The following is a 9584-nucleotide window of genomic DNA, read 5'->3' as shown; positions in this document are numbered from 1 at the left end:
AGGATGCAGTGATAAAAACTTGAAATAGGGAAATTTTAATTTGTGCATGAACAGACTTACAAGGCCATGGTGTTTTTCAAATGACAATTGCTTGTTGGTTTCCGAAGCCTGAATTTTATCAGCATAGCAGCGCATATGCGATGTCTGGCATTGTCAGCGGTCGATTTCTTTGTAGTATGTACTTTGGCTTTGTTAATTCCAACCTTGTATCCTTTTTGTTATCTAAAACATCTCAACAGCAGATGGTAATCGTTAAAAATAAGACCAACAATACAACAACAGGAGTGTCAGTATTGAACATAAAGTCTATTACGATGCGGGCGTAAAGATCGCTCTCAGAAGAGATGTACGTGAAAAGTGACGACTCCCAAACGACAAGATGCAAGATCGTTTTAAATGACAAGATCACCTGCTGTTCAAGTGCATTAAGCATCCCCCAACAGTTTTACGTCAGAAATATTAAATTACTTTATATTGCTTAAAGGTAGTATGCCCCTCGAAAGTGGAAGACTCAAACTTTTGCTCAAAGCTTTCTAGATTAAACTTTCAATTATTCTCATACCAAATCATCTATAAACCACATGTTCACTGAATGTGCTCACGTGGCTTACAAAATGTTTTAATACATATTAGTCTTCACAAAACAATGAGATATCAGTCAGATAATTATTTGTAGCAGGCGTCATCAACTTTCGCACATTTCGCACATGACACTCACTGTATCATCATAATGTTCTGAGATTGTCATCAGTGAAAAGTTTCATGATCAAATTTTGTTCAGTATTTCTTGATATATGTCAATACCGTCATTACTGTCTCCAAAACAACTTAGTATATTTTGTGACTGTGTGTTATGCTTGCGTCAAATTTGAACAAAATTGGTTTAAGCATAGATGTGAAATGCAAAAAGGAAAATGTTAGTAGGATACAGTGTTCAAATACAACGATTTAGCGGTTCCATCAACCTTTTGCAATAAATGTTGCGGCGTAATAAAACACTTTCAAGATAAACCAAAATAAATACAATTGAGATATGCATTGGAAGTCAATAAAGGGTCAGGATCTTACAGTCTGACAAAAGTTTGGCCAAACTAAAAACGTCCAATAATTTAACAACGAAGTATACGTTCGTGGTTAATTTGTCAGAGGACATGCGTATCTTTCGTGTATTTGGACATGATGTAATGAGATTCACTCAAGGCTAATAATCGCTGTCTTTCGACTTTGCTAAGGTTTTTTATAAGGTAAGCTGTATAATTAGTGTCTTAAAACCTGATGACAAGATGGCCAACATAACATGCTTCCAGGCCAACTTGGCTATGGGTATGATAAGAAAGCGATAAGCTATTTTAATTATCAAACAGAACTCTTAAATTGCTGATATTCCAGAATAAAATACACCTTTCGCGCAAGGCAACGTTCGTGACCTGACATAATGGCCAAAATGTGACATTGCTCCCTCTCCGTTTAACCGACTTTCTCTTCTAATTCCCAATTAGCCGTTTAGTGTAGAATGTATGGTTGGACATTGTGAAGTGTTTTATCTGTCCTATCGTGTCTTATTCACATGAATATATTGATTGTAATCTTATCGATTTACCGGGCAAATTGGTAACTGGTGTAATATGATTTGTTCCAGAGAACCCTTGCCAATTCATCAACCCTTGTCGAAACGGTGGCACCTGCATAGAATACTTCTTGAAGGACGACAGAAACTTGTGTATGTGCCCACCGGACTGGTCGGGTGAAAACTGCGAAACCAGTAAGCATTCAAGCGAACATGATTTTATGTGTCAATCGTTGCATCTTGGGCTTGGAAAAGTGTTGATTATTATTATAAAACACCTTTCGTATGTTATCGGGCGCACGTTGGCATGCACAGTTTTAAGCGATAACAGCATATGCGCATAAAAATGCAAAGACTGGTATAAAGACATTACATTGAATATGTACTACTGATAAGAGTTATGTGCGCTCCAAACCTTAAATACATACATACAAATATATATATATATATATATATATATATATATATATATATATATATATATATATATATATATATATATATATATATATATATATGTATATATAATATATCGAAGAAAACATGTCCTCGTGTAATATATATATATATATATATATATATATATATGTTATATATATGTAAATATGTTATATAGATATTACATATATATATATGTGTGTGTGTGTGTGTGTGTGTGTGGTGTGTGTGTGCGTGCGTGCGTGTGTGTATTACAGTGTTCGCGCCATTGAGATTCAGTCTATTTTTGTTCTCAAAAACCTAGAGTAACCTTGTCTGAGGTAATTTTTTAAAAGCCTATGCTATCTTTGAAATAGTGTATAACTTTGCTGAAGGTACTTGTAGACCGAGAGATCGTCTGATATTTGCACCATACACGAACGTGAACGCCGTGTTCCTCGCTCATGCGACGAACGACTAGAAATGATTGTCAACTTGCTCTCGGCGTACGTATTGATATTATTCCTTAAGTAGTTCGAAAGTTTAAACGCGGAATCGTTGTGGAAAACTTCTTGTTCTTTGCAAAATAACGAATTCTTGGCTTGTGTATGTGATAAGTATATTATTCCCTAATTTTTTTTTCGTTCAGCTCGGAAAATACTCGTGACGTAATTACCGTATCACCACTCGTTTTCGACTCGTGGTCATACGGTCATTACGTCACTCGTTTTTTCCTTAGCTAAATGAAGAAAATATTAGAGAATAATATTTTAATATATTTAATAATTGTAACACTATGTAAACACTATGTTATTACTGTGTTGGTTACACAAGGTTACTCTTCTACGTAGGCCGACATGTTAAATATTTTTTCTACTCATGAAAAACATAGCGAGCAATTTTGAATCTAGAGTTAAATGACCGTAAAGATGTGAAAGTTACTCCAGGCAAAACGAATAGGATCAATAATTGATTTTAATTTTCAGACTTAAGAAAAACAGTTTGTACTTATATATAATCCATTGGTATTTTTCTCTGTTTGACATCATCGTATACAAGTGCTTTTCGCCGACTAGCACAACTTCTCGCCTTTGGCTCGAAGTTGTACGGCTCCGCGTAAAACAGAGAAAAATATCGATTATATATTTATCACATGAACTGCCTTCTTATTATTCTTTTGACGTAGATGGATCAAAATTGTTGTAGCAAATTGCATGAATTTTCGTCGCGATTTGTGTTTTACTTACGCGGATTAATTTCATTTAATGAGTAAAGCGGTCCGTCACCCAGGAGATGCTTTCATTCATAAATCCCATCAAGCTGAAATATTGATACATCGAAAGGTATCTCATCCAACCAGATGTACGGATTCGGTCAGGTGAACGTGTCAATCATTGTCTTGCGCTGTACCGATGCCAAGGCAAATCGGCCATCGCCGGACATAGCGCTGATAGCTTTCATCGTGCTAGCGACGGACAGCCGTTGGTATTCAGAGTAATTTAGAATATTTGCGAATACATTTATGAAGTAAATGCACAGGGTGTTGTCTAAATGTCCGTCCCCAGGGGTGGGTAGGTGTTTCGTTGTATTGCTAATAAAGATATATTCTACCAACCTTTGGTGTTTTGGTCTTAAACTTAGCACTGCCCTTGACAATCTTGCGTTAACGTTTTATCAACATGCTGTATCTATTATCTGATGAGTTTGAGTGCCTAATTGGCCAAAGTAAGCAAGGGTAAATTACTAAGCTGTGGACGCTGTCACCAGATTATCACCGGATTAAATTTGACAAAGTCAACAACGAACGCGCCAGTAAGGTATAACTGAAGAAAGGGCTGAAACTCTCAAAAGCATGTTCACAGAAATCTACTTTACAATAAACATTTCCTAATTTTTCGAACGTCAACAGTTTTCTGACATGTTTAAACGGGGACAGGCCAATTTATGCCTTCGTCGGTTGCTTCTATGAGCAATAGAACACTAATCGAAGTGATGGAGTCAGTGTCCCGATGTGGTCCGTCAGACCGGAAGCCGGAACTAGAAACCTTTGACCTTAGAAATGTTTAGTTTAAGCTCACATGATCGATAGAGGTAAACAAATTAGCCAACATGCTTTGGGATCGAGGAAGGTTGGATCGAGGGTCAAGCTCATCGGTGTTTATAAACACGGACATGACAATCTGTGTGTTTTTGACTACAGCCGGTCATCGTTTGGGGGAAGAAACTCGCCGCTTGTTACATAAAAACTGACTAGTCGGCAAAAGTATTTTCATGCCTTTTATAGGCCTATGCTTATTCGTTTCAAGACGAGATGAAAGCTGCAAAGACACAATGGAAGCATAGTAATACTCAACCAGGTTGATCTATACGTTGGGGAGATATTGATGTCACGGTCTTGTCGAACGAAAACGGGGATGTTTAGGCCACAGCAAAGACGATAAATCAGTCAGCTAAATAAAACGAATTTTTTTGGACACCATATCTTTTTATGTCAGTTTTTGAACCCGCGTGAAACCCTGCGTAACACTGTAATAACTATATATAATCAAAACCTTTGGACATATCTTTTTATGTCAACGTTTGGACACGCTTTAGAAATGCATGATATAGCATACTGTATATGTCTGACTGTCGGGGAAACACTTCTTGCGCCGCTGTCGGACTCAGTCGCGCGATCGCGGTGTCTTTCCCCGTCTTTCCCTCGCACATTCGCTTTCCCACAAATTTTTTTGTATAAAAAAACCGCAGCTTTACAGTTAAGGATGTTCGACTTCGAAGTTTATGCAATCCATCATCATATGGCCACTGGCTCGCCTTTACATGTTATGTGGGACTTTGCTCGGAGTTCACTACAATTTGACGTAGGCTTCGTCGACTGATAGAATGGAATAACAGAGATGTGTACATCGGACACAAATGCGAATGCACCGTTTTTTGCGCCTCCGTCGGACTCAGTTGCTGTGTCTTTCCCTTGCACGTCAGCTTTCTCGAAAATGTGTTTTGTATAAAAACAACTTTACAGTGAAGGATGTGATCCCTCGAAGTTACTAATACACTTGTCGATTTGATATGCGAAGACACACTGACGACCAGTTATTTATTAGTTCTCAAACCTGGTGAAAATCAGTCCGCGACACTAATCGATTATATGTCTTTTGGAGAACGTCCTAAGAACCTGACATGACCCTTGTTTGATGCGTTAGGTAGTTGAGTATAAGGATTGATAAAATAATGTATCAAAATATACACAGATTCACGCGACTGCACTATCATATTCTTGGCATGCTCAATGACGTTTATGGCCGAGAGGGCGGGAGTCTCAGACCCAAGGGAGCATAAGCAGTATGCAGTACATTGCGTGCTTTCCATGCAAAATCCGGCTTTGACTAATGTTCCCCATCCTGTTTCCGAGCATAACTTTCGAGCTGCGTAGCTAATAATGTTGAGGACAAGATATCCGAATCGTTCGTGTTCGAAATGCTACTTCATTTGCAGAGAGAACATTCGACCTTCTTCTTTGTGTTTTAACTTAGCACATTGGGAAAATTGAAAAATTCAGAGCAAACTATCGCGGTGTATAAAATCTGCAGGCACGTAGTCACCAACCCACAACACCGCTCGTACTGCAGAGCACACAATCGGTCGTATGCAAAACATGTCTTTTTTGTTACTTGAAAAAGAAGACTAATACAAAAGTGTACGTATTGCAAGAACGCAGTTGATAAACTGGACAAGTTGAAGGCGAGCTCGAACGTCGAGTTAATAAAGTCTTTTCCGTTCTTGTTCTCGACTAACACGGAATTTTTCAATATACCCGTGAAGTCTGATTCAGTTCGATGCGGTGTTAGGCACGTCGACCAAGGTGGTTTTTGCCGGGCCAGCAGGAAGAGTATAAACACATCTCCGATACGTTACCAAGGTGTGTTCAACACATACCACGCATTCCTGGGAGGTCCTCCTTTCCGACCTGTTCGGTTACAAATGAATATTCAAGTTTGTTTTGCCTTCTGTTTGTTTCTGAATACATGAATATAAAGTGTCCACTAGTTTTACGGACCACCTCTGGACATGGCTTTGAGAGTTTCAGCCCTTTCTTCAGTTATACCTTACTGGCGCGTTCGTTGTTGACTTTGTCAAATTTAATCCGGTGATAATCTGGTGACAGCGTCCACAGCTTAGTAATTTACCCTTGCTTACTTTGGCCAATTAGGCACTCAAACTCATCAGATAATAGATACAGCATGTTGATAAAACGTTAACGCAAGATTGTCAAGGGCAGTGCTAAGTTTAAGACCAAAACACCAAAGGTTGGTAGAATATATCTTTATTAGCAATACAACGAAACACCTACCCACCCCTGGGGACGGACATTTAGACAACACCCTGTGGTAAATGCAACGACACGATCGAAACAGTAATTCTCATTTTTAGAGATGCTGCGGCATTTGAAAATATCACACAAGTTTAGGACCTTGGCGAGCGAGAAAGATTCCGTTCGATGACACACAGAGTGTACCTCATTGCATGTTTGTGCCCATCGCTGCCGTCACCGGTCTCAACAGGTGTCAACTCGTCAATCCCGATCGCGGTCGTCCATGTTTTCGTATTACGGACTTTGATGTTTGCAGTGACACATATCAAGCCCGTGGATACATCCTAATTTTGTTATTCGACGGAAACTCTATTTTGAGTGTTGTCTGAGTCAACTTTTGAAGTACATCTTATGTCTTCGCTAAAGCATTAAGCCGCGCTGCAGGTTTGATTGCGGGCGAGAATTTACGGAATATTTTGCGTGATGAACGAAATTTATCGTTGTTAGTCGAATGACTTTATGCTTGTGCCTCCTATGTCGCTTTACCGAAGATTATACGGTACTTATTTATTCAGTTGAACTTACGTTGAGGTGTAGGTTTCTGGTTTATCGCCAACCGGGATCGCCAGGTACGACGTCCACATTGATCCTTACGACTCGACTGGAGCCGCGACGTTACTGAGCCAAAATAAAACGATCGACGGTATACCCATTCAATTCTCGGGAAAAGCTATAGTTTTAGCGACTCGAAATTTCGTTGGACAAATAAGCCTTCTATGTTTCCATGTCTGGATTTATCGGATCACCTTTTTGTAAAAATGTCATGAGACCTTGCACGGCATCGATCACGAAAAATCGGTCTGTGTCCGAGTCGCGACCTGCATGTATGAAAAGTACCATGCAGGAAAAAAGTTCCGGTTGATGACGTAGAACACGGGTAATTCGGATTTCTTATCCGTCCTGTTCTACGTCACACAGAGGTGGCAATTCGGGCCAGTTCATGTGATAATAAACGAAACCAGCATACAGCATCACAAACTCCCCATATTTACTCACTCACTATATAATAATCCATAAAGAGCAATGCTACTTGATTTCACTAGGCACAAGCAACAGAAAATTTCTACCATATAACATCACCCGCAATCTTCTAAAGTTGCCAGATGTACTGAATGCATTTTGAGTGCAGCAGATTATGCAAAATGCTAAACGAACGTAAGTGGCTTCCGATAGGATAGATTAGCCTCAGGCTGATATTATCTTGACTTTCAGTGTATCTGAAAATCAACTCCCTCCTAACAATAACAACATTAAATAATACGTCGAAAATCTGGATTAGCAGTGTGAAAAGCTAGATTAACAGTGTAATCTACAACAATATTCGCAAGTTGCATTGCTGACCGCTTTACTTATTTTCTCACAGATTTGCAAACAATGTCAGTTTTCACAGATCTCACCTTCAGGCTGTAACAAATGTTAAATTCTTTTGATGTCTGTGAAGTGAGCTTGATAGAGGATGAACCGTTAAGCTGCATACACTCTATGTTTTGGAAACTACATTTAGTGCACCATATGTATTTGATGTTTCAATATGATAACTAATAATACGACAAAGATTTGAGAAGTTTTACCTTTGAGACAAGGCTTACATGTTCATCTTGAGCCCATCACTCGGAAAGGCATAATAAGCAACAAAGACTAACAAACCCATGTACTGTCAGTGAACAAGTATCGAAAAATCCGGTAGGGTCATCCCCATCTTTTATCGAGATTCAACCCGAGTAAGATAGACGCCCTTCCCTAGGTGGACAGCCGCTGCCTCGTTGCACATTCTTGCTCCAAATGAGGTTACAGTAAGGACTGCATGTATTGATTTTCAAGTTTCCTTTTAGAACATGTTAAAAAGTTCTAAATCAGTCCGTGTTCAAGAGTTTTCTACGAAATGTTGTTTTCGAAATGCTTCGACAACCTTTAAACATACAATCCCTACTACTTTAGCGATCGTGCGGAATTCTAACTAGGTTTTACATTTTAGGGTTATCTTTGTATATTTTTGGAAGAGTGGAATATATCCATTTAGGGAAGGTCGGAAACTAATGTGATTGAATGTGTTTATCTATCAGAAATAGACACAATGTTTGAATCATTATTTCTCTACGCTTTTAATGCCTTCTACACATAATCAAATAATTCCTCAGTACTTATTTCTAATATTCGTATTAGTAGTTATCATAACATATTGTTGCCGTGACAAATGTGCCTTATCTCGAGGCACAATGGGGCCCAGCTGACGACAAACACAAGATGAGTAGGGTATACTTGTTATTCTATTTTAACACATTTTTGGGTTAAAGCTAGGCAATTTACATCCAAGAACGGATCAAAGATAAGAATACTCAGACTTTAACCGTTCAAAACATATTCATATAAAATTTTTGTCCCCTTACATCATTTGAAGAGATTAAAGGTGAAATGAAAAGAAAAAGAAATCCAAAAAATTACCCTGGTCTATGTATTAAGTATGTACAAGAAGATTTGAGACAAAAAAGTTCAAACAAAACGTCTAAAAACACCCTTTCGTTTCGCCAAATATTCGATCTCCAAGACTGACCCAGAATCAGTTTGTTAGTCGATTTCTCAAATTCGCAACCAGAGGGCGTTTAGTGACGTCATGTGAGTCAAACATAAAGTCGCTCAGTGACAGCGAGAATGCTTCATACTATTCAGACTTCGAAAACTTAGCCAGAGAACAACGGTATTCTGGCCTAATACTCTCAACATTTCATTCTTTTCCATTAATTCAATAACATGAAAGACCAGGTTTGAAAATAAAAAGCGCACAACTCTGTAAATGACTCTGTACACACGCGCACACGATCAGAAATTACAGAATACCATTCGCTATGGTGTCGAGGCTACGACACCCGTACTAGCGCGTTGAAGCAATCGAGGTACTCCAGGTACCTAATGCTGGAAAATCTTTACTACCAGCGATGCCGGCTGATGATCGACATGGCCGAAGTATTCCAATCCCGTTCCCGGTCACGAAGGCTAAGGAGACTGCATTCGCGGACGCAGGTACTTCTTGACTCCCTGAACTGGGACATCGATGTCATCCAGGGTATGTACGAGATACTTGGCCGGCGCGCCGGCCATTGCCTGATACTGAAGCAGTATAGTATAAGCTTACTGATCATTAGATGATCAAAAACCAAACGGCCCTTTTCAGGCCACCACATCCCCAAAAAGAGATCATCCGTTTAATAGTATTAAGATTATCACTGACAC

This window comes from Ptychodera flava, chromosome 15 (genome assembly GCF_041260155.1).
Source record: "Ptychodera flava strain L36383 chromosome 15, AS_Pfla_20210202, whole genome shotgun sequence".
Taxonomy (NCBI): domain Eukaryota; kingdom Metazoa; phylum Hemichordata; class Enteropneusta; family Ptychoderidae; genus Ptychodera; species Ptychodera flava.
This window is presented reverse-complemented; position numbering follows the sequence as displayed.